The sequence below is a fragment of the Nasonia vitripennis genome (genome assembly GCF_009193385.2).
Source record: "Nasonia vitripennis strain AsymCx chromosome 1 unlocalized genomic scaffold, Nvit_psr_1.1 chr1_random0006, whole genome shotgun sequence".
NCBI classification, from domain to species: Eukaryota; Metazoa; Arthropoda; class Insecta; order Hymenoptera; family Pteromalidae; genus Nasonia; species Nasonia vitripennis.
This window is the reverse complement of record NW_022279593.1, coordinates 1,869,440-1,895,258: the sequence shown is the minus strand read 5'-3', so window position 1 is coordinate 1,895,258 and position 25,819 is coordinate 1,869,440. Positions and strand designations below refer to the sequence as shown.

General features: G+C 37.1%; 1 protein-coding gene and 1 long non-coding RNA gene across 15 annotated transcripts in view; both read left to right on the top strand.

The window, feature by feature from the left end:
* Positions 1-25,819, top strand: part of LOC100116974 (neurabin-1) — a 554,139-nt gene that overhangs the window by 34,147 nt on the left and 494,173 nt on the right. The window lies entirely within an intron of this gene.
* LOC116417710 lies at positions 10,959-12,318 on the top strand. The gene is made up of 3 exons (XR_004227969.1): positions 10,959-11,683; positions 11,782-11,961; positions 12,051-12,318. It is a non-coding gene; the product is annotated as an uncharacterized LOC116417710 (long non-coding RNA).

The following is a 25,819-nucleotide window of genomic DNA, read 5'->3' as shown; positions in this document are numbered from 1 at the left end:
ATCTGGAAAACACATAAACATCACACAAACATACACACATTCTCATTCATCTCATTTCACTTCATTCGCCAACTATTCGTTTATTGTCTTGTTTTTGAATTCGGTGCCGTTATTCGAGTAAAACACCTCGGGTGCACCGAATCTCAAAATCTCTTCTCCATGCCTTTGCACCACGCGTTTTCCCATAAAACGTGGCGCGCGCTGTTCTACCTTGCTTTTTTCACGGCTAAAGAACCTTGCCATTGTCGTCGTCTCCCATTGCTTCCGCAATCTCCGGGTCTGGCCTGTACTTGTACATGTGCCCCCCCCCCCCCAAATTTTCCATTCTGGAAAATTTTTCGGATTGTTTTCGACTGCCCGGTATTTGTTATTATACCAGCGATCTTGTTATTATACTAAAAACTTTAATTGTCTCCCGTGTGACTTCCCAGAATCGACTCGATCAACTCATCCAGGCGTGTTCGATTCTGCCGGGCTCTATATGCTTGTCTCTGCGCCCGCCTCATCTTTTCCGTCGGCTGTTTCTGCTGACAATGATGAGAGCGCGGCGGACTTTTGCGCGCTCTGGTCTGCCTGTTGCGCTTTTCCTCCCTTTCCGAGAGCCGGCCGTATGCTTGCGCCGTCTTGACGCTTCTCAGGCGAGCTGCTCGGCAACGTCCGCTTCTCCGGGGCGTGCACTCCCCCTTGTCGCTCTTGAAGCTTTGCATGTAGAGAGTGACTTACTTTCTGCGCTGGCAATTGTAGGGCTCACTCTCCTACTCGTCTTTCCTACCTCTGTGGTCTTTCCGAAGTTTCGCGAGCGCTTGTCAACCGCGTTTATGTGCTCGCTTCTCGTTTTCCCTCCGGGCAGTTTCCGGCCCGCTTGCCAGTACGGTTTCGTCTTCTTCTGTGATTTCTCGGAAACTGTCTCAGTCATAGCAGTTCATACGAGGGATCAACCTTCGCAGTTCTAGCCTCAGCTTTTTATGTAAGAGGTCTAATTGTTTTTCCATGCTTGGTTGTATTAGTTTAGCTTAGTATCTTCTTTTTGCGTCCCAAGCCAGGCGTTGTTGAAACCGCCTGTTCTTGCCTACTTAAATGAACTGGCACGTTTAGCGACCTTTGTAGTCGTGTTGTTAATACCTCAGCTCCCACAATACCTGCTAACGTGTGCATTGTAGTCGCCCCTAGCCTGCCTTCCCAATGTCTCGATAAAACTTTGTCGTTCTTTCATGTGCTCCTCCTTTACCTTGCCTTGGATTTGTTCTTCAGATGCTTCGAAATTGGCTGGTTCGTACTCTTCCATCAGCCATTTCTACTGGCGCATCACTATCTTCGGAGCTTCCGTCTTGTCTTAAACACAGACTCTATAGTGCCTTTTGCATCCCGCTGTTGGTGAGATTTAACACTCATCCTCCAACTAGATCTTTTTTTTCGTCGAATATAGTCTGTGTTTCTTCTTTGATACACGCAGTTGAACAATTCACGCTTGGCAGGATAGAATGCATATGTTCGCTTCCCGCAGTTGATAACGTCGCTCCCTACGAAAAACATCAGATCCAAAATTCCCCGCGAAAGCTGCCAGATTTCATTTCTAGCCTCGCAAACCATGAGAGTTCAAGTCTTTGCCACGAAGAGCATTAAATTTCAATAGTTGTCGCGAAGATTATGAAATTTCACATTTTCGCCACGAAATCTAACGTATTTCACGTTTTTGCCACGAAGATGTTGACACAAAGACCAACAGATTTCAAACTCTAATAAAATCTATGAAAATCAAAGTGCATACAATAAAATCAAAAAAGGGATAAAATGAAGGATAAAAAAACGATTTATAATAATACTTTACTCATTTTTAAATAATTCCGTGATAAAAATCGTGGAATTAAAAAGTCATAAGCCTTCTTGCAATCATTTACTGAAGGTCTTCGCGTGTTTATCAAATTTCGTTACACTTCATCAGATCCATATATCTGAACTTGTAGTGTAAGTCAAATAATATGTAAATATAATAAAAATATAAATTTTTTTTATTGTTAAAGAGAAAAATTCTATAGACATGCCTCGACTTTATTTTTAAAACTCTTTTGATTAATTTACTGTTAACATGTAACATTAATTCACTGTTTTAACATGTTGCCTCCGAAACGCAATAGTCGTCGTGGCAAATAAAATGAAAAATGTTAGTCTTTATTGAAAATTGTGAAACGTGTTTGTCTTCGCGGAAAAAACGTGAAATGTATTAGTCTTCGTGGCAAAATTGTGATGTAAGCTTTAAAACCTGAAAAGAATTATAAGTAACAATCACATAATTAAAGAAAATCATTTAAAATTTTTCATCGTGATATTCAGTATAAATATCGTTAACTTTACTGTGCTAAAACCTTGAATATCCCTGCTGGCTCATTGTGGCACTCAGTGCAATGATTTGTGAATTTGTTCACTGTCTCTAAGATTCCAAGTGATGGAATAGTTCTTTAGGGCTCAAATTCAAGGAGGATACTTTGTGCCCCTGTAGTTTTGGTAAGAATGCAGGATTTTTGGATGCTTAGAAATGATTTGGCGATAAAAAAACTGATTTTTTTGGCTTATTCTGACACCTTTTTGTGTATAAAACATTTTCTAAACGTTTAATATAAAATCCCTGCATTAAAACTAAAAATAAAGGTGTACAAAGTATCATCTTCGAATTTCAGCTCAAAAGAACCATTTGTTCACTTTGAATCATACGGAGAGTGAACTGAAATCAGTAAAAACCTCATTTAGAGAAAATCAACATTAAAGTTCCACACACATAGACCGTGACTCTCAGCAATTATGTGGTATATTCACTTATACCTTTGGGCTCTGTACGGCTTTTTTTACCTGCAAACAAAAAAAGGCATTTCATGAATTTTCATAGAAATGTAATAAAAACGTTATTTTATCCTTACTAATGGTAAAACTGTATACTTATATTATTGTTTGGTGACTGTGTTAAATCTTGATTTTGAAACTTACCAGTTTAACCTCCAAATGTTATCAAGTAGGATATTGTGAAAAAATGAATATCTGAAAAAGTCCGTTTTCTCACGAACTATGAGCTCTAGTAAAAAATGATAGAGGCATTTTTAAATGTAGATAACACAAATTAAACATAACAAATTTAAAAAGTTGAAAATGGCTGTCAATTGTCGATACATAAAGTTTCTTACAATATTATCTTTACCACAATTTAGAGTGTGCTACTTGATTCTTTGTGTCATTCCAAGCAAAAAATATCTTTATCACTTTTAGTGTAGAGTAAACAGATTTTTAAAAAAACGCATTATGTGGATGCATAAATAATTCAAAAAATGATTTTTCTCGAAATCTATGGACTCTAGACTTAAAGTGATAAAGATATTTTTTGCTTGGAATGACACAAAGAATCAAGTAGCACACTCTAAATTGTGGTAAAGATAATATTGTAAGAAACTTTATGTATCGACAATTGACAGCCATTTTCAACTTTTTCAATTTAAGTGATAAATAAATTATGGAAGCAGCAACAGAGTGTTTGTGGTATTTACATTTAAAAGTGACTATATCATTTTTTTGATAGAGCTCATAGTTTGTTGCCAGTTACTTTTGGTCACTTTTGGGTCATTATGTATTTTTTCCGATTACTTCCGGTTCATTTCTGGTTCACTTCCGGTTAACGCCCGGTCTATTTCCGATCTACTTCCGGTTAACTTCCAGTCTACTTCCGGTCAACTCCCGGTTTACCCCAAACCCCTAAGGAGGGGTAGTTTTGGGGATGAATTGAACTTATAGTCAGAGACTACCATACACATTTTAATATAGTACAGGAGGAGGATATAATAATTATTTTTGTACGGTCGTTTCTTCTTCGGTAAGCCAGATAACCACTTGTATTGAATTTCGTTTCATCATTAAATAGTTTAGGAAATTTTTAAAACATTTTTTCTTATTATTATTTATACATAGTAAGTTGGCATTATAATCACCACATGGTCCATCTGTCATAAATTATCGTACAACAGCGAATAATTTTAGATTTTCATTTTTGTCCAGTATGTCTTACTAATCAATTGATCTACGTGATTTGCAGCATACAGTTTTTTTAATTATCTAAAAAATAGTATGTTGTGTACTTAGGGCGTAAAGTGGACTTTTTTATACCGAATGTGGAATTTGCAGTACGAGTCGAAGGCAAGCTAGCATGAGTCGAAGGTGAGCTAGCACGAGCAGAAGGCGAGTGCGTTTGCGAGCCGAAGACGAGTGTGTTAGCGAGTAGACGAGTACTGCAACCGCACAAGGTAAAAAAATCCACTTAGCCCTAGGTGCACACCATATTTTTTGTAACGCATGTATGATTTCTGTGTTTTTGTGACTTCTAGCGGCATTAAGTTGACCTTTTTGAAAGTGCTTCTCCTAGTATTATATATATATATATATATATATATATATATATATTATATATATATATATATATATATATATATATATATATAATATATATATATATATATATATATATATATATATATATATATATATATATATATATATATATATATATAATATATATATATATATATAATATATATATATAATATATATTATATATATATATATATATATATATATATATATATATATATAAGCAATAAAGCTGTAGATGTTAAAAAGAAAGTTATTAAGTGCTTAGTTACTGAAAAAAACATTCAAACAAAAAACTTTTACGTAACAGAAAAGAAGAACTAATTATCAATTGCTTAAATAGTGAAAGTGCTATGCTAACTGAATCTGTATTAAAACATAACCTCGAAGGTATATGTGAGGTTAGGAAGGACACGTTGAAAAATCCTAAAATTAAAATTGTCTGAATCGATAACTCTAGTAACATGGAAATGGAGGACATAGAGGACGATATAAACATGAGAAATTTTGGAAGTTTCATAAATAAGGGGCAAGTACTACATATGTACAAAAGCAGTTTTAGTAGCCTAACTACAGTACTAATGGAGGTTCCTGCTGACATATACAAATTTATCAAGGAGAACAAAAGTAGGATTTTTGTTGGCTACCAGAACTGCAAAGTATATGACTCAATAAATATAAAGCCATGTTACAATTGTCGAAGAATTGGGTACAACGGTAAGAAATGCATTAACAATTCTGCATGCCTCAAGTGCGCAGAAAAGTACAAGACCAGTACATGCAGAAACAACACCATTAAGTGTCTAAATTGTGAATTTTCAAATAGCAAATACAAGACAAAGCTTATGTTATGTCCTAAGCTATTGAAAGCTGTCACCAGACAGTAACTCTACGGGTTATTTTGCTTTCATAAGCATGGATGAGGACAAAGCTTCAGAGCGCGAAGCTGAGCGCCGTCGGTGCTTGATTACCTTTGCGATCTATTTAATAGAACATCCTCTAGTAGTCGCCGGAAGATCTTTCGAAACTTCACTAGTTCCCATTACACGCACAAATATTATTTAAACTCCTAAATTTTAATTCCGCTGCTTTTCGCGTAATTCGTCGAATGGACGTGACTCTAATCGTGATGTCGTTATCGCGAATTCGTGATATTCGAAAGGCTATTTTGATTTCTAATCATGAGAGAGAAAGAGAGAAGTGCACGATTGAGGCATACTTCTTTAATTAAAATCACTTACCTTTTTTTTTATTCACTGCTACTGTACTGCTCGGCCACCAGCACGTCCTCTTAGCAACTTTGGCTCAGCTTTCGAAGCGGAGTAAATGCGAGGGTGGATTGGTTCGCAAGGAGTCAGGAGTTTCCAGGTTCAAAATACACTCGCGATTTCGATTTTTTTCTTATTTTATTCAATTTTAAACAACTTGTAAATAACGCTCGCTCGCAACTATCTGACGTTTTGTTAATTATTTTGGTTTTTCAAGAATGACGAACAACAACGTAAGTATGCTAGTTCGGTAAAGTGAAGATTTTATAAGTGTTTCGCAACCGAAATTCTTCTAAGTTCTAAATAATAAAAAGGAAAATATCCTAAGTTTTGTACTATCCAAAATATTTGAAGTCCCGAACTGTTAAAATGATTCTAAGTCGCGAGACACCGAACCGAATTCGGGCAGAGCTTGCGCGTGGCGATGATTTTTAGAGTAGACTGAGGACGTGAGGACCTATTGCTGGGCTGGGTGTTTGGCCAATTAGGAGGCCTAGATGCAGCTTTTTGCCTTATTTGGAGCGTTTAATGCATGTGACGTTGTAGGGAGGGCCAATCAGAAAACCAGAGTAAAAATCCTCTCCTCTAGTACATCGAGTCCCCTTGTGTTCTTCTCCTGTCAAACTCACCTCTGATTCACCTTCCTTATCTGCAGGCTCATAGAAGCTTCTTCTATGTATTTTGACGACTTGAACGGTGTCCTTTTTGGCGGCTCCTCGAGCTTCCAGCGCGCGTGACTTATGTGTCACTTGCCGATAGCGCGATAGCGCTGCGTGCTCCGTGGGTTTCCCCTTCATTGCACGTGCATTGCTTTCGGGTATGCGCGGTCCATGATGTACAGTGGGCTTCTTGTTTTTTTTCTCTACTTGCGTCTGTTGTGTTCCCGCCGTGGAGTCGTGATATGTGTGTTCATAATGTGTGCGTGCATATTGGTGCTTCGCCTCGTCTTGTGCCTTTGCTGTAGGGCCGCAATGTGTGCGTACGTATCGGCGTTTTTCGCTTGGTCTCATGCTTTCGCCGTAGAGCCGCAATGCGTGCGTGCGTATCGGTGTTTTTCGCTTGGTCTCATGCTTCCGCCGTAGAGCCGCAATGTATTTTATTCTGATTGTTCTACATGAATTTACTATTATTATTGATCATCTTTAATGATTTTACTTTGGGTTTAATTATATTTTCATGTATACTTTGCCTTACGTTGTCCTTCTTTATTCTTAATAATTCAATTAATTATTGAATTTGTCGAGTTTTTTTTTATATCTTATTATACGCTGCATTCTAGTGGGAAGGGTATCTATTGATTTATTTTATAATAACTAACCCTATCGAAAATGCAAAAAGAATGAGCATTTCACACCTTCCCCCTAGGATGAGCGTTCTGAGGTGAGCCTCTGACGCTCACAATAAATTTTGTGAATTTAATTTTTTTAATCTTATTTCCCTATCTGCGAGCGTTTACATTATTTCTTAGTATGCGTTATACATATATATTTCTTTGTCATTATCCTTTTTCTTTATTTATTTATTTATACATATATTTTTTTTCTTTATTTTTCACATGCAATGATACATATAATATTGATATAGATATATATTCTTTGTTACATATAATATTCTTAATACTACGAATAGTTATTTGTTGATAAATGAGATTGGATTATTAATAATATTATATAGGTATTGATGTTTTCTTTTTCTTTAGTCTTAAGTTACCATCTAATGTTAGTAAATTATTTGAATTAGTATTACGTTATTCGATATTCTCTCATTTATTATTATTTTTTTATGCTTCCGTTGTTTTTCTTTACTAATCTAGTATTGACTTCTTAATAAAATGGTTACAGTATAATAAAATTTTTCCTATATCTAACGTGATTTTAAATCTTCTTTTATATATATATATATATATATATATATATATATATATATATATATATATATATATATATATATATATATATAAAGGATCCGTTATTTATTTCAATTAAAGAATGGCTTTTAATGAAAAAAAAAATGGTAAATAAAATGTTACTGTTAATTTATGATTTTTAATATATTTGATATTGGTATTTAATTTCTTTGTAAATTTTCCTTTTATGTAGTTGTTTAAATTTTGGTATTACTATATAACCTCTTTGTTTGTTTGATTATTAATACTTAATACTAATTGTTAGTATGAATTAATAGTTGTTTTCTTTTAATTATATAATTCGCGATGCGCTCCCGATGGTGTATTCCATTTATACTTGCTATCGGGCGCTATTGCGCCCTTTGAGATACATAGATATATTGATACGATATTATATTCCCCCTTTCTGAAACCGTGTCTATGGTATCTTAGTATCTATAGTATCTTGGTTTTACAAAAATTTTTTTGATATATTTTCATTTACTAGCTTATAATGATTGCCAAGATTATAAATGTGATATGACGAGAAAAAAGGATTTATAATTCGTTCTCGCGCTTATACTTAAGTAATATTTATTTTCTTATTTACTTATCTTGTTTTGGATAGATTGATGTTGGATCGTTGGCTGTGATCGACTAATTGATAGAAATTTTCCGATAGGATTTTCCATTAGGTCTGTGTAGGTGATATTTTTCATAAATTTTGTCTGATTTAGGCTTTTCCAGTCTGCTTTTGATTCTAAAAAGATTCGATAGAACTCTGGATGATAAACTTTTAAAGCTTGAATATCGTCCGGGTTCACGAATCTCTTTTCAGAAACTTATCTAGCCAAACAATAGACTATAAATTGAGAGGTTAATCCTGGTGTATGTCGATCAGTTATGCAACGCATGTAACCTTGACGAGGATAAAACTCGGCTCCATATCTTAACAACAAATTCATTTTATCATAATTATTTATTCTGTATGCGATTAAAAGAGCATTTTGTCCTTTTCCATCGGTCACGTTTATATTATTGATTTTTTTTGACAGCATTATTTCTAAACTCTTGATTGATCCTGATTCTACAGCCAAATGTATCAAATTCGTGCCTTCCCAGGAACAATGTATTAGTAGTCTCGGTTCGTATAGATAGTCCAGACAATATTCGATGAGCTTGATTCTATCCACTAAAATGCACTGATAAATTATCATAGCCATTTCCGTTGGTAACATTGTTGGGGCTAAACTCTTAATCAATCTAAGAGTTTCTCCTTGGTCTCCGTAGGGGATAGACATCCTTATTATTCGTAATTTCTTCTGATATGTGGACATCGCGTACTGTGGAAAGGGATGATATCTGTCAGTCACTATTTTATTCTTAAAATTTTTATTTATTATTTAATTTTTCGTAATAAAATTTTGATTAATTTATTGGTAATTTATTAATACTAACATATATATATATATATATATATATATATCTTCCTATATTATATAGTTATTTTGGTTATACTCTAACCCCCCCCCCACAAGATAACGTAAAAATCGTTCATTTTGATGTTATTTTTAAAAATGTGTATGCCCCCCTCCACCCCCCCCCCACAGCTCTCCACACAGCAATAACACGAATTTTGTATTTGTAAAGAGAATAATACTTATTATGTACGATAATACTTATTATGTACGATAGCGGCTACTACAGAACATATTTTATTTCGCGACAATGAATTTACATTTAATCCCCTTTTTAGTAGTAATTCAACGTTCTTTGCAGCCTGAGGATGTGGAGCGGTAACCGCTTTTTCGAGTAGATATTCACTTATGCAAGATTCGCGCTTAGTCTTTTGTGCATAATTTAATAATAATTCGAATATTTCGGGCTTAGTTCTAGTGGCTCTTTCTAAAGGTGTTTGGTCGAAATAATTTATTATATTTGGGTCGGCGTTAGCTTCCAATAGTAATTGAATAACCGGTATATCGCCCCAATCAACAGCGTGCATTAATACCGTTGATCCAAAGGTGTTTTTTGCATTAACGTTTATGCCGGCTTTTAATAATAGACGTAAATAATCTAAACTCACATTCCATGGCCCTTTCTAGAAGCTCATGTCCTTCGTACATCAATAGATATTTACTCGCCCCCAAATTTATTAATTGAGTAAGAATATCGATACGCCTGTAGGAAATGGCGACTCTGATCATTGAACCTTGTTCCTTTTCGCAACGTATCATCCAATCTATCGAAAGTTGTAATATTCTTTTGATAATTTCTTCGTGATGATCTTATGGCTAATGTTAAAACCATGTCTAGACTGGTTTCTTCGAGTCTAGGATATGATTTTAAACAGACTTCTATGATGAATGGTTTATCATTCAATAGAGCTTGCCGCATAATACTGGTCACTTACACCGATTGCAGGACTAGGGATCATTTGTAAATCAGATCTCGTGCTTCGCGTTCGCATCCTTGTTCTAGTTTTATCTTGAGGTCTAGTACTTTTCCGTATCGATTAGGTGTTACTCTTTACAGTACTTTGTTGATCCATCTCCAAAAGTATACAGCCATCATCGAAACTGCGAGACAATAAGGAATAACGAATCACTATTTTGTTCCTGACTGAATCGGATGAATATTTCTCTCAAGATTTTATAATTAATTATAGCTCATATTGAGGTAGTTTATGCAAGAGGAAAAGATTTTTTTTCGAACTCCGAGTTTTCTTTTCCGATGTAGTGAGTTTTCTTTGTTTTTAAATTGCAAATGGAAATAAAATTTCACAAGGCATCTAATCTTTCCATGTGTTGTTGATCTACTTTCTCATTGTTATCAATTTTATATTAAGGTTTTCTTTATGATTCTGATTCATTTGCTTTACTATTTTTAATTTTTCCCGCTCGCCAGGTAGTCTACAACGCATGCGTGAGTTTCCCCTGTGCGTGGGCCCTTCTCGTTGCACAAAATCACCTTTTTTCTAGAGATGGCGTTACGAGTTCTGTTTCGGGACTATAATCAACTCAATTTGATTTAATTTTTAAGCAATAATTATTTTGATTGTTAAATTTTTGGGGTGATGATTTGATCATAATTTTGAGAATGTTCTTATTTCTTACTTATTGTTGTTTACAATTTTCGTTTATTGATAATTCCGAAATTTAACTTTTCACTTTACGCATTATTCGTAGCATTTTTATAATTAGGGAAGTTCCAGAAAATTGTTGTTTTTTTTAATGTTTCAGTTGTTGTTGTTAATTTTAGTTGTTTAGTTTGCTATTAATTATTATTATTGTTAATTAGACCCAATTTTCTTCATTTCTTTTACAATAGCGTTATAACGGATATATCCTTTATCCGATAAAAATTTCAATTAAACTTATTAGTCCGTTAATTTGTTTATTATTGGTTTGGTCTCTATGTTTGTTCGTAGTACTACTTGAAGTCCCTTCTTTGGATGCAGAGTGGTTTCTCTCTGTTTTCCATCCGTCTAATTCCACTTCGCTTGACGTCTGGTAAATTTCTTTTTCTCGACATGGCGTGGGTGTATTTTGTTTTCTATGATCAGTCGGTTAACACCCTTCGAACGGTTCGGTTCTTTCAATGTTTGGAGTCTGTTCATTACTGTCGATTTTATAATACAATTGTGCGATATTTGTTCTTGGTGATTTATAATTTAATTTTTACGCGTGTTGTGCTAGCGTCCAATGATTCGATCTGAGTGAAATAATTGAATTTAATGAAAAATATAGTGGTTTGCTCGCAATCGACGTGTGAAATAAAGACCATGACTTCACGTGAATCCCAGTGCCCTTACAATTTTTGCATCGAATCCAGAACGAAGGAACTCTTTCCAACTTACGAGGAGGAATTGGTAAGTTTCTTAAATTTTTAATTATATAAATAAAGAAAAATGTTTTTCTTTGAAACTCTCGGTTTTCCTTATATCTCAAATTTCTTTCTTCCTTTTCTAAGATTTCGCCCAGGATTCCTTGTATAGCGGGTAAGCAACCCACTCGGTGTCATCGGCCTTGTCCAGGGATTGATATGCTTTGTGTGGTATGTCATCAAACCCAATCGGAGGCAACTAGAGTGAGAGTTCATCTCACTCACTCAGGAAATAGGGAGGGTAGTGCTACTATTTTTTTTAATCCATATTTCGTAATAGTTTAGTAATCCTTTTACACACATATATATATATATATATATATATATTTTTTGTTTCAGTATTCTTATCCTATATGCGTGCCGTCGGACGGTTGTTCTCCTATCCGCTTGGTACCAAATCTTTGGGTTCCATGCCATATACCCTGTATCGACTGCCCAAATAAAAGACACGGAAAGTGCGATGTTTGTGGTTTAGCTTTGGATCAGACCTTTGAGAAAATCAGATGGGAGAATTATGGCGTAAGTTAATTTTAGAATTTTTGTTATCCTTTGTTTTGATGAAATTCTTGTTTTACTAATTTTTAATTATTTTCTTTTGTTTTTTTTAGCGCTGAATTCCACGTTTCGAGTTTGTAGAGCAGCCATACTTTTTTCGAGATAATCTCGTACAATGGCGCCGTAGACAATTGGCCTCGGGTTCTTTCGTTGCTGCTGGATGAGGTGGATCTCGTCTGCATCGTCGCCCATTTTATTTGCGTGATGATAACCTTGATTTGATGTAAAAAGGAAAAAATTTTTTTCTCTGTCCGTGCGCTTTATGGTTTCAATATATATATATATTAGTGCAATTGTGTCACGCGATACATTGTAATTCAATTTCACTATACTCCAATATAATTATCATTGAATAATATTGAAACTTTTCTCCATAAATGTACTTGATCCTTTTCTTGGCTTTCGTCGGTCCTTTGGCTTATCTCCTTACTTAATTGTCCTTATTCTAGTCATATTCTTAATTCATAAGTCTTTTCTGGTTCAATGTATGATATACGTACGCGATTAATATGCACTACTTTATATTTATTAGTTTTTAGTTGTGTCTTAATATTACCATTACGCAGTATATCTATGACTAAATATGGACCTCCGTACTGGTCTTTTAGTTGAATTTTCCCTCCTTTAAGTAGCCAAATATAATCGCCAACCTTAAAATCTTGTGGTTTTGCACTTTTGTCATAATAATATTTTGCTCGCCATTTGGCTGCTATTAATTTTTCTCGCGCAATTTCTTGAATGTTATTTAACCTTGTTGTTAATTCGATAATATGATCGCGCCGTTGCATCTTTAAGAACGATCGCAAGAGAATATTTAGTTAGACAACATTGTATTGTTAATATATTATCGTGTCCGTCTTCTGTTCGCGGAAACGGGCCAACTATGTCTAAAGCAACTTTTTCAAAAGGTTGAACAGGTATATCCGTTATGACCATACGATTTTTAGTCTTGACTCGAACTCATTTCTTTAATTGACAAGGTAAACACTTCCGAATATACATATGTATGTCGATTTTCATGTTTTCCCAATAAAAATTTTGCTTTACGCGCTTATAGGTTTTATTTACGCCTTTATGTCCACCTATGGCAGAACAATGAGCCTCCTCAATAATTTGTGTGCGTTCGCTTAAGCGCGGATAAGTAACAGTGCCTTTACAAATTATTATTTTAACTTCCGATCCCCTTAGGGTGCTTTGAATTTTATCAATCACATCGTTCCATCGTACATTCTCAATCGAGAAACTTTTTGCGACACTAATCGATTTGATTTGTTCTTTCAAGATAAATGATTTTAATTTCTTTAAACCGGAAACTAAATTTTCTGTAATTTTTGAGATACTCTCTCGTTCAAGTCCCCGTAATATTATGATAAAGTGTCGTTTGTTACTTTTCGGCATTATTCTTAACTCTCCTGCAGTTAATTCGTGTAACCGCGGTACTCCTTTACGACTGTCTAGAAGTCGTGCTCCTTCGTCGCAGGGCTGATGCATAGAGGATAAAAAATATAAATAGTTATCCTTGCGCATCGACAACTGTTCTCGGGTCTCAGCAAACATTTTGCCATAACTTTTAGAACGCTTTTGTGTATTCGGATTTATAATGGAAACGTCGACTTCATGATTAATTATAGTTCCTTGATCTTGATTAATTGTTTCTGACACACTTTGATTGTTAACAGGTAGTTCATAAGAATTTTCGTTCGTTCGGATTTCGACGTGTTTCTCAGCAGTCTTGTTAACAGATAACAGACGCTATCTTTTTCTTCCAATCTCTCCTTCCCCCTAAGTTCCTTAGTCCCCTTATTTGCATTGGGAGATTTCTTTCGATTTTCTCTGTAATCAGGTCGACTTAATTTACCTGCGCGTATACGCGTCATCCGTCCTGTTGCAGCTTCCGTGATTGCTGACTCTAGAGGTGATTGGTTCCCGTTTTCGACTCGAGTTTCTGCATGACTTTCTGTGCTTTCGCGAAAAAACATTACTGATTCTGTATTCTCTTCGATTGGATTTCGAGAGAGTGTGTCAGCATTAAGATTGATTCGGCTTGGTTTGTAGACGACTTCAAAATTGTAATCCGATAATTTAAGCCTCCATCGTGTTGTACGTGAATCGGGATCTCGAGAGTCTTTCCACCAACACAGTGCCAAATGATCTGTGCAAACGACAAATTTAGTGCCTAATAAATAATGTCTGAAATGGCGAGTGCCAAAAACCATAGCCAAAGCTTCTCTCGAATACGTATCGTAACGAGTCTCAGCGTCATTTAGTATCCGAGAAGCATATGCAATTGGACGATCTTGGCCTATTGTACCTTGAGAAAGCACCGCTCCGATGCAAGTCAGACTAGCGTCGGTGGTGAGTATAAAGGGTTTTGAGAAGTCGTGGAAAATTAGTACAGGTTCTTTACATAATTTCTCTCGCAGTATATCGAAAGCATCTTGTGCTTTCTCGTTCCATTCAAAGGGTTCGTTTTGTTTGAGTAGATTACTTAACGGTTTCGCTATTTTTGAAAATCCGTCTATAAATATTCGATAATAACCAGCTAAACCCCAAAAATTAGCGTATGTTTTTAACAGTTTTCGGTCGCGGAAACTTTCTTACGGCTTCTACTTTCTTAGGGTCCGGGCAGATTCCTTGATTGCTTATCAAATGTCCTAGGAAACTCACTTCTGTGCGGAGGAAATCACATTTATCAGGCGATAATTTAAAATTGGCGGCTTTTAATCTTTTTAATAATTTAGCGAATTTTTCGTTATGCTCTTCTACGGTTTTTGCGTAAATAATTATATCATCAAGATATACGCAAACATCGAGTGACCCTGAGTCTAATTCTCGTAAGTCCTCAGGTGAGACAGTGAGCGCGTTTAAGGGTTTCTCTTCTTCTTTCATAGGTGTGTTATATATGATTCTGTTGATGCATCGCATGAACGTAGCAGGCATAGAGGTCAGGCCTTGAGGGCATACGTTCCATTCATAAAAACCAGCATTCATTACCGTGAACGCTGTTTTATGACGATCTTCGGGATGTAATGGAATTTGATAATATTCCGATGCAAGATCTAAAACCGTAAAATATGTTGAGTCTCCGAGTTGATCAAAAATATTTTGAATGTTTGGAAGAGGATAGTTATCGGTTATAGTGACTTCGTTTAATTTTCGATAATCTAAGACTATTCTGTATCTTGGATTACCATGACTATCATCTTTTTTTCTTAGACACAAAAGCGGACTATTATAATCAGAATTCGACGGTGAAATAAGTCCGCCGTCTAAAAATTCTTTAATTTTTGCCATAATTGGACCCCTGTGTGCTCTAGGAGGGAGGTATGTTTTGACATTTACGGGTAGATTATCTATGGTCGGAATGCGATGCTGGATTATGTGCATAGTAGTAAGTTTTTCCCCGGGTACATGGAATTGTTCGTGATAAGTGTCGACAAGCCGCTCAATAGCTACTCGCTCGTTCGGCTTAAGATGGTCGAGACGTAGCAGTGTTTTGACTCTCTCACAGCGGGGAACTTCGGCCGCTTTGGAGCTTACGAACATGAGAGAGTGATAGCCTCCTCCTATTCTCTCGGGGACTGGGACGCTCGATATTACGCAGAGTCCGCGTACTTCATGATTTTGTTTACCATAAGGATCCTGATAATCGTTTAAAAGTTCTTCTATTCTTCCACATTCATACAAATATTGTTCGGTCTCTTCTGAATTTTCCCTTGGTAGAATAGAATGTTGATTATTATTTTTCTTATCAGTAGTCGGGACTATATTTCTAAATGCTTTATTCATTGCTTGAAAATTATACAATTCTCGATTTTTACCTTCTTGGAATTTGTTTAGCTTTGTCTTTGCAAAAATGTCGGTAAAATCTTCATAATTATTAAACATTTGCGAGATATTTTCAGTTTTTCTTTTTACTTTTATCGATTTCGGAATTGCACCTTTACTCATTGTATTTTTCTTACGAAATTTTTTTATCGGTTTTCTAATTATATTGTTGCTGTCACTCCCTGAACTTGGTGAATCGGGTTCAAATTTGTTCAAGATTTTTATCCCGGAAACTAACACTTTTCTTCGGTGCGATTTTGTTTGGAGAATTCGTAGGGGGCACTGTTTTTTTTTTCTATCTGGTAGACGTCCCGTCGAGCGTGTCACAATAGGTTGCGCGGTGTCGGTTAACTAGAATTTTACTCGCTCTTCGTCTCGTTTTCCGACCTTACGATTCCTTGTCATATTCGTATTTTCTTTTATTTTCGCCGAACTACATGCCTTCGATTCATCATGATCTTCATCATTTATCTGTTCAATACAAACATATACACTTTCATTATTCTTACTAGAGTAGTCCCATTCAATGTCATGATTTTCTCCAATGCTTTGTGCTTGACTTCTGTGGCGTAGAGGTATGAGTGCACTAAATTCTAAATTATCATTTTCCTCATTTTCATTAACTTTACAATAATTCACGGTATCAATATTTTCACTTAATCTCTGCGTATTATTATTTTGACAGTCGGCTACACTATGTTCGACTTCTCCACTTTCTTCGTTAATTATTTCTTGATTTATTTCATTTTGTAAGATATAATCACTTCCCGTAACTATATTATCCCTTGCACTTTTAAAATTTTAATTTTTCCAAATGTCCGTATCGGTTGATGTAATTCCCATTAAAGATCGCTTTATACCTTGGAATTTATCCTCTTCGATTCTATGCATAATTGTAATTGCCCTATTAAACGAGTAATCGATGCTTTCCACAGGAAAAACGTTTGGATCTTTTTCTTTTTTATACAGACGCGTACTTATTCTATCATATTTATCCAGAATCTCTATTACACTATCGCTTTCGCGAATATTTTCTATTTTCCTATCTGCCTCATAATCGGCAGCAATATCCTCTACGCTTTTGGATGAATTTTCACTTAAGTTTTCAAATGTCGCCGTTTCGGCTTTCGATTTATTTCTTAACACTTTCATTGAACAGGCGTTGTCGCAATCATTTGAACATGTATATATTGTCTCAGCCTCACCCTCAACGCTATTAATCAATTTTACTTTATTCACTGTGCCTTTCATGTCATTCACTCCTAGGGAATTCACAAAAGGTTCGTTATTTAATTCGACCGTGCCCATCTGTGGATCTAGTATCTCGTCTCTTGTCGTCGAGTGGTTTGCATCTGGATAATTTCCAGAGAGATTTCGAGTTTCTTTCTCTGGCTCAAAATTGACTCTACCGGGATTAACATTCAATAAAGGTTCAGTGCATGGGATTTGAGAGTTATTTTTAGCATTCTCTTCGGGGAGCCTCTCCGACACGACTCTCCTGTTTGCAGGATTCCCTAAATTCCATTGTTCATCACCACCTTCATCGTTTTGAAGGAATGGCATATCATTTATAAAAGGATACTCTACACTCGCTAATTCGAGGCAGTTTTTTTCATAGCAGATTTTTGCGCTCGTTCGATAAAAAAATCGCTCCCCAATATTCCCGCTTCTTTGATGGAAAATTCATCAGATACTACATGAAAATAAATGTTCGAACCGTCGTAATTGACTGTTATGGTTCCTAATGTTTTTATCGATGCGGAGGTTATTCCTCTTAATAAAATTATTTCTTGCGAATTGATTGGCAGATAAATAGGGACGTTCGAAATTTTTAATAAATTTGGTGGAGAACCAGTGTCTAGCATGAAGGTCGAGTTAACTCTTTGATATCGATTATTATTTAATTGTAGGCAAAATTTTAAACAGTTCATTGCGACATGTCCAGCTTCATTGCAAAAATTGCACGTTACCTCTGAGGTGGCTTCTATAACGTTTAATCTCTGAGTTTCTTTTGGTTTTTGTCGCGCTTCCTCCCTTCTCGAGTTTTCGTCATTCTCTCCCGTATACGCAAAGTACCTCTCGATTTCTATCGCCTTCTTATCAGCTTTCTCTAGTGCTTTCATATCACCCATTCTGGTTTGTATCTCCCATCTAAGTCCTCGAATAAAAAATCTGATACAATCTTTTTCTAATTCCACATTAAAATTATTTTTATCCGTTGCTCTCCCTTCGCGCACCGCGGCTTTCTTGATTTCTTTTTCGATTTCTCAAAGGCGATTCGAGTAAACGATTACACTTTCCGTCTGACGCTGTTTGATTTTAGCTAGTTCTCCTGAAACTTCGTGGTACGTCTTTGATGATCCGAAATTACTCTCAAAGAATTGGATGATTTCATTAATAGTTTTGAATTTTTGACCCCTTGCGCACGCTAACGCATCGCCAAAAATCGCATTCGAATAAGACCTGCACAGTCTTCTTCATTTCCTTCGGGGAGAATATCTTGCGTTTCTGTGCAACCGTCGACAAACTGCGTGACTAATATGTTCGATCCATTGAAACGGAGAATTAAATCGAGCGTGTCTTTTAAAGAGATTCCTTTTATTTGCAGCGCCATTTTTTTCTTATTACTCTCAATTTCACTTTCACTATTTTCTTCGTTTATAGTTTCGTCAAATTTTAGATGCGTCCTTGAAGCAATTATTTGTAAAGGATTTATTATATTTCCGGTTGGCGTAGAGAACTGTTCGTTATTCTCTGTGTAGTTGCGAGTGTTGTTAAGACTATCTTTAAATGCAGTGATTCCCCAAAAATTCGAGATCCGTCGGCAGACGTAGTCGTATATGCTAGAAAATTTTTCTCCCTTTCTAACCTAATTTGTCAACGTTTTCCGGACTTTGAAAATAGTCGTCTGAAACTTCCTTTTTCACACAGGGACTCAATTAAATTTTCAAGTGATTCACGAATTTATTGCATAATTCTTCTGCTTCTCGCGCGACTTCTTCTGCCGATTCTGCCAGGGACTGTCTCGATAGTAACTCTATTTGTTTGTTCGCTTGTATTACTTCAAATTTCGTTAAATTATCAGGAATCGCATCACTTTTTACTTTTTATTGGGTATTAGTTTCTGTTGTATTAATAATAATCGCGTTTTCGACGGTTGAATTTATCGAGGAGCTGGATAAATTCTGTATATTCTCTAAGTTAAGGGATTCAGACAAATTCGAGTTAGTGAGCAATACGGGCGATAGATTTTTCTCTGATTCGGCTAATTTTAATTCTTGAGCGGCGTCGCTCGGCTCCGTATGAGTAGGATCTCGCTGCTCGAGAGTAGGGTTTGAGAAAGGGAGCGTGATTTCTAGAGATGCGTTCGCTTAGGCCACTGCGGAAATTTTAAAATTTTCTTGATTTAGGCTACTCGGTTTTAATAATGATTCTCTTAATCGAATCAGTTTTATAGATACTTGCTTAACTGGAACGCTGGTGTTAACTTGTTTAATAATACTGTCTTCTTCGTCGTCCGTAACTTTATTTTCTCTATAAGCGCCAAATAAATTTTTGTTAAAACTCTGAACTCTATCGTGAATTGACTTTCTAGCTTTTGGTTTAGCAAAAGGGGCTTTTACATGATACTTCGATAAACTCTTTTCTAATCTTTTGTAACTTTGGCTTGCTTTTCTTTCTGAATCTATGGGATCATTTCTCTTTTGCGAATCCGAATATTGATTTATTATTTGCAAATATGGGTTTAAAAGACTGTCGTCTAAAACAAGTGTTCGATTTCCACGAGTTTTTGTTATATTCGCTTCCCGATTTATTATGGTTTTTTTCGCTATCGTCACTACTCGACATAATTAATCTTTATTACAACTTTCATTTTTTTTGTGCTTTTAACATGTTTAATTTAATTTCTTCTTCAGTGAATGCGAATAGCGCGTCGAACTTTTTTCCTATCTCGATTTGAAATTCTGATAATTTTACGTCACTTTTCTTTAAGTTTTAAATAATAAAAAGGAAAATATCCTAAGTTTTGTACTATCCAAAATATTCTAAGTCCCAAACTGTTAAAATGATTCTAAGTCGCGAGACACCGAAATTATTCTAAGTCGCGAAACACCGAATCAAATTCGGGCAGAGCTTGCGCTTGGCGATGATTTTTAGAGTAGATTGAGGACGTGAGGACCTGTTGCTGGGCTCTTTTATGCTCTCGTAGTAGAGGCGATCTCCGATTTTCGTCTCCTCGGCGGGGTGGGTGTTTGGCCAATTAGGAGGCCTAGATGCAGCTTCTTGCCTTATTTGGAGCGTTTAATGCATGTGACGTTGCAGGGAGGGCCAATAAGAAAACCAGAGTAAAAATCCTCTCCTCTAGTACATCGAGTCTCCTTGTGCTCTTCTCCTGTCAAACTCACCTCTGATTTACCTTCCTTATCTGCAGGCTCATAGAAGCTTCTTCTATGCATTTTGAGCCGACTCGCGCGGTGTCCTCTGGCGGCTCCTCGAGCTTCCAGAGCGCGTGACTTACGTGTCACTTGCCGATAGCGCTGCGCGCTCCGTGGGTTTTCCCTTCATTACACGTGCATCGCTTTCGGATATGCGCGGTCCATGATGTACGGCTTCTTATTTTTCTCTCTACATGTGCTGTGCTGTATTCTTTATATTTTGTAGCAGCTCGGTTTTAGTATCGGTGTGTTCTGCTTAGTCTCCTGCCGTAGAGTCGTAATGTGTGCGTGCATATCGGTGTGCTTCGCTTAGTCTCTTGCCTCTGCTGTAGAACCACAATGTGTACGTGCGTATCGGTGTGTCTTTATGTTATTATGTTTTTGTTCTAATTTATCATTATTGTCTTACGTGCGTCTACTATTATTATTGATTTCTTAACTGATTTTACTTGTCAACATTCGAATTTAATTTTGTTTTTATTCTTACTTCGCCTTACGTTGTCGTTCCTTGTTCTTATCTATTTCATTAATTATTTAATGTGTCAATTACTAACAAGTATAGTGTTATACTTTGTGCTATCGAGAGCCTATTTTACTATGCACTGCATTCTAGTGGGAAGGGTATCGATTGATTTGCTTATAATAATTAACCTTACTTGTTTTGAATGTATTAAAATGCAAAAGAAAGTGAGTATTTCACACTTAAAATTAATCACGTTGCTAGCGATACAAACCATTGCAAAATCCTTAAGAAAAAAATAAGCATATTCATAGACTCTACTGATTATCCTATCAGACCTACCTACCTTACCAGCGGTGCATCAAGTGTATCGAGAACGTGATACCACAACAGAGACACATAAACCATCTAAAAATAACACAAGGAAAGAGCCATTACAAGAACCACCTAAATCTACAAAACATAAACAAAATAGGAGTGAGGCAGCCAAGCAGCAACAACATCAACAATTTAAGATGGCTCGAACATCACAACAAGCTGTTCTAGCGAAAAGTACAAGGTTAAGAAGCAGTAAAACTTAAATTTATAAAATGGATACTTTTGATTATTTAGATATAATTCAAAAGGATTCAATACAGAAAGAAAAAACATACAGTGGTATTGGCGATCCAAACAAGGCGATTAGCAACAAAAACGATATTATTATGCACTTAAATGTAAGAAGCATGAATGCAAATTTTGACAAGGTAAAAATTTGTATTCAAAAAATATTCTTTGAAAGTTTGATCGTTAAGCCGTCTGTTGTTTCTTTCTAAAACATTTGAGCAGGCAAATCATAAATTTTTTGAACTGATCGAAAGCAACGATGAATACCAGCCTTACTACAACAATAGGTTTTTTTTTATCCGGAGAGTTGGAGAAATGCACAATGCACCAGGAGCCGTGCGAGACTCCCCGTGTGTGAGGTTCTCCTGGGACAACACCAGGCATACTCACTAAAACTCCCGCTGTCAGAAGGCCGCCAAAACCCCCCCGGTAGCCGCTTTCACATTACTTCGGGGGGTCGCCTGTCTTAAGCTATTCTAGCCGTCAACTAGTCTTGCAAGCAACCGTCATTGTTCTTCGCGCGGAGAGCCGTCTCCACGTACGCCGTTATCTCATCCCAGTTCTGCTTATTATCAAGCATCGTTTCAACTACAGTCTCGGGCGTGAAAGCCCCTATCGTCAGCTCCAGTACTCTACGTTTCTCGGCCCAGCGGGGGCAGTCAAAAAATGTGTGTCTCACGTTGTCCCGTTCGCCACCGCAGTACTTACACCCCGGTGATGCCACCCTGTTCATCACGAACAGGTAGCTCCTAAAGTATCCGTGACCGGAGAGAAACTGGGTAAGGTAAAAGTTAACCTCCCCCCACTTCCTGTCCACCCACGGGCCTACATCTTTAATAAGGATCCTAGTCCACCTAGCCTTTGGACATTCGGTCCACCTAGTCTGCCAATTGCGCATTGTTTTTTCTCTTTCTTCCGCGGCGATCGAGATGCTATTAGACGCTAAGCGAGCCTCGTAGATCCGCTTGCGTTCAGTCTCAAGAAGATCCACGGGGATTACCCCCGCGATTACCATCGATGCCTCGGCCGCGACCGTCCGGTAGGAGCATGCTATTCTAAGGGCCCCCTTCGCTATACAGCCGTTATCTTGTTCCGATACTTATTCATACTCATCGCGTCGGCCCACACCTCTGCTCCGTATAATAGAATAGAGTTGGTGGTCGCCATGAGTAGCCGCCTGACTGTTGGCCTATGCCCGCACGTTGGCCATGAGTCGGCTAAGCTGACCTATCCTAGTCATGGCTTTTTTACAGACGCGATTTAGATGTTCTCCGTAGTTCAGCTTCGTATCCAGAGTTACCCCTAGATACTTTGCTGATGGTTTCGTCGTTATAGTCTCGCCGCCTACCTTCATCGGTATGATGGTAGGTATCCGCTTTCCTGTCAGGAGGACTATTTCGGTCTTATTAAGCGCTAAAGTCAAGCCGTGCTTCGACATCCACCATAGCACTCTACTCATAATCGCGTTTAGTTTCGATTGCGTGATGTCCACGTTACGTGCCGTTATAACCGCGGCTACGTCGTCTGCGTATCCCACAAGTATCACGCCTCCCGGCATTTCGAGTTTTAGAAGCCCGTCGTACAAGATGCCCCAGAAGTCCGGCCCTAAGATCGAACCCTGTTCTACTCCTGCAGTTATAGGTCTTCTTCTACGTCCCTGCTTCGTGTCATACTCTATAACCCGATCCCTCAGATAATCTTCCGTAAGACGCATAATGTATTGCGGCACACCGAAAGACTCTAAGGCATCATGTATGTCGGTCCATCTTGCTGAGTTGAACGCGTTTTTTGCATCTAACGTTACCAAAACTACGATGTCTCTAGTCGCGTGTCTAACCTCTTCTACCCTCTTTACTGTGTCTGTTACCTCTCTGATGGCCCCTATGGTCGATCGTCCTTTTCTAAAGCCATACTGCTTAAGGACTAATCTTGCCCTTTTCCATCTCGAGCTGAATACACCCTGTATCAGGCACAGATTGTACATTTCCAGTAGCAGCTCCGGCCGTTGGATTGCGACGATATTCAGCATTTCCGCCGGAATACCATCCAGTCCTGGTGCTCTGCCGCTTTTCAGGGATGAGGTTGCCTCGATAAGCTCGCCCTCGGTGAAAGGCGGTATCTCGTCTAACGGCACATTCGTTCTTTCTGCCTGAGGTCTGATGGGGTGTGTGGGAAACAGCCCATGGATTACGTTTTCTATCACTTCTGCCTCCATGGGCTCCGTGTGTTTCATTTCGCCTATCTTTCGGGTAACGATCGCATATTCGTCGCCAAACGGATCTTTCTCCACTTCGTCGACGATCTTTGCCCAACAGCGTCGCTTACTTTCCTTTATCACGTCCGTCTTTTTCGCGCCACTACAACAATAGTAGGATTAATAGGAATGACGGAGTTATAGTATTCGTTAATAAAAACTTAGTTCAAAGCACAGAAATTGTTCAACAGGGTAGGATTAGAATTATAAATACAAAAATTAACTTAAATAATAATAGCAATATTGAAGTCTCATCCATGTACAGATCTCATGACATATCTAAGACTGAGTTTATATTAGATTTAAATAAATATTTGATAAAAAAGAGGAACATTAAAAATCACTTAGTAATAGGATATTTCAATATTAATATTTTGGAATGCGATCATGTGAGCCAAGAATTCCTATGTAATTTCTTCGATAAAGGATATATTCCTGGATTCGTTGGCATTACGAGGCCACCTGTGGGCATTGCAAAGGGATCTTGCATTAATAATATTTTTATAAAAATTGATAACTTAAATACAATTACTTATAAACTTAAACTATCTATAACAGACCATTACCCTATATTTATAGCTCTCAATAAAATAAAAATAGTACATAACAAACCAACAAATTTAAATTATGAAAAATTAATAAATAGTGCTGAAACAAGAAACTGGAATGAAATTATCACAATGCAGGATCCTAATTTGGCAACAGATAAATTGTTGTATGAGATTAAACAATGTATAGAGTTATCCAAAATGATTTAAAGAAATTTTAAACATGTGGGGAGGAAAAATTAGATCACTGATGCGATAACTTAATCGTGCGAAACCAACGAATTCTTATACAACTTATGTAAGTTGGATATCAATAATGAACAACTTAAAGCTGAATACAGAACCTATTCCAAAATCTTAGAGAAAGTTATTAAAGATGCCAAATTTAGATTTTGGCATTTGTTATAAATATAATATAATAAATTTTATATTTATGATAAAAATTTAGTCGAAAGAAATGCAAATAACCCCAAAAAACTTTGGAGAATCATAAACAATAAACTTGGCAAAAAAAAAGATCTAATAAAACTATAAGTTATATAAAGATAAATGATAATAAAGTTACAGACAAAGTTAAGATAGTTAGAAACATCAACAAGTTTTTCTGTGAGATCGGCCAGAAATTGAGTAATCATATCATGCAACCCATTAATGCAGAATTTAAACTACCGAATATTAATGCAAATTCAATTTTTATAAAACCTACTGTAGCGGTTTAACTTTCCCCAAGAGACTGGATAGTCAGTCGGTTCCAGGATCAGGATAGGGGAAAGGAGCAAAAAAGAGTCTGTTTTTATATTCTCAACAATAACAAAATATATTTCTTAATTAAAGAATAGCAATTTGGAATCAGTTGTTAATTCCCGGCTGAAACAGAAATCAATTATGCGTCTTGTTAAAAATACTTCGCCTTTACAAATAGAATTGTTTCAGCTAACGCAGTTGACAATTTACAAGAATATATACGCGATTTCGTTATAAGAATGATTCGGTGTTCGCGGCTGCGGTGTATCGGTTCGGTGGCGGTATGACGGGTCAGAGTGTAGGTTAGGATTTTACGGTGGCACCGGGTGTCGCCCACGTGTGCTCACGTAGACGAGGCTCGATGTCGCTCGGGTGTTCCGGGTTGCCTCGTGTGCGCACGATGGCAATTCGGAGTTTCGGATTTCGGTTCGTCTACCAAATCGTCACGTGGGCTCACTCGTGTGCGCACGATAGTACCCGGAGTGAAGCTCGAGTAGAACTGCCCGTTGCGCCGCGCGATCCGCCTCATAAAGGCGCGCGGCGCGGATGTGTATAGGTGCGTTTACGGCGCACCACGTGCGCCGCTGAGTCGCTCGCTGGCTGCCACGCTCCGAGCTCGTGCGGACTCGCCTTGCGGATGTTGCACGTGCGCGCTCAATCCGCGTCGTGCGGATTCGCCTTTTGTTCGTTGCGCGCGCGCACGCTCGCTACGCATGCCGCGTCTATTGCGGCCGCCTTCACAAGTATTTACACTCGCGAGACTCGTGTCTCGTCACACTACAAACACGAATGAAGTAAAAAATATAATTAATACATTAAAAATAAAAAATGGTGGAGTGAACAAAATAGAGTCCTTAAAAGTGACTCGTATTATATTGCGGTACCCTTAACGCATATTTTTAATTTGTGCATTGAGAAAGCTATATGGCCAGATGCACTAAAAAAG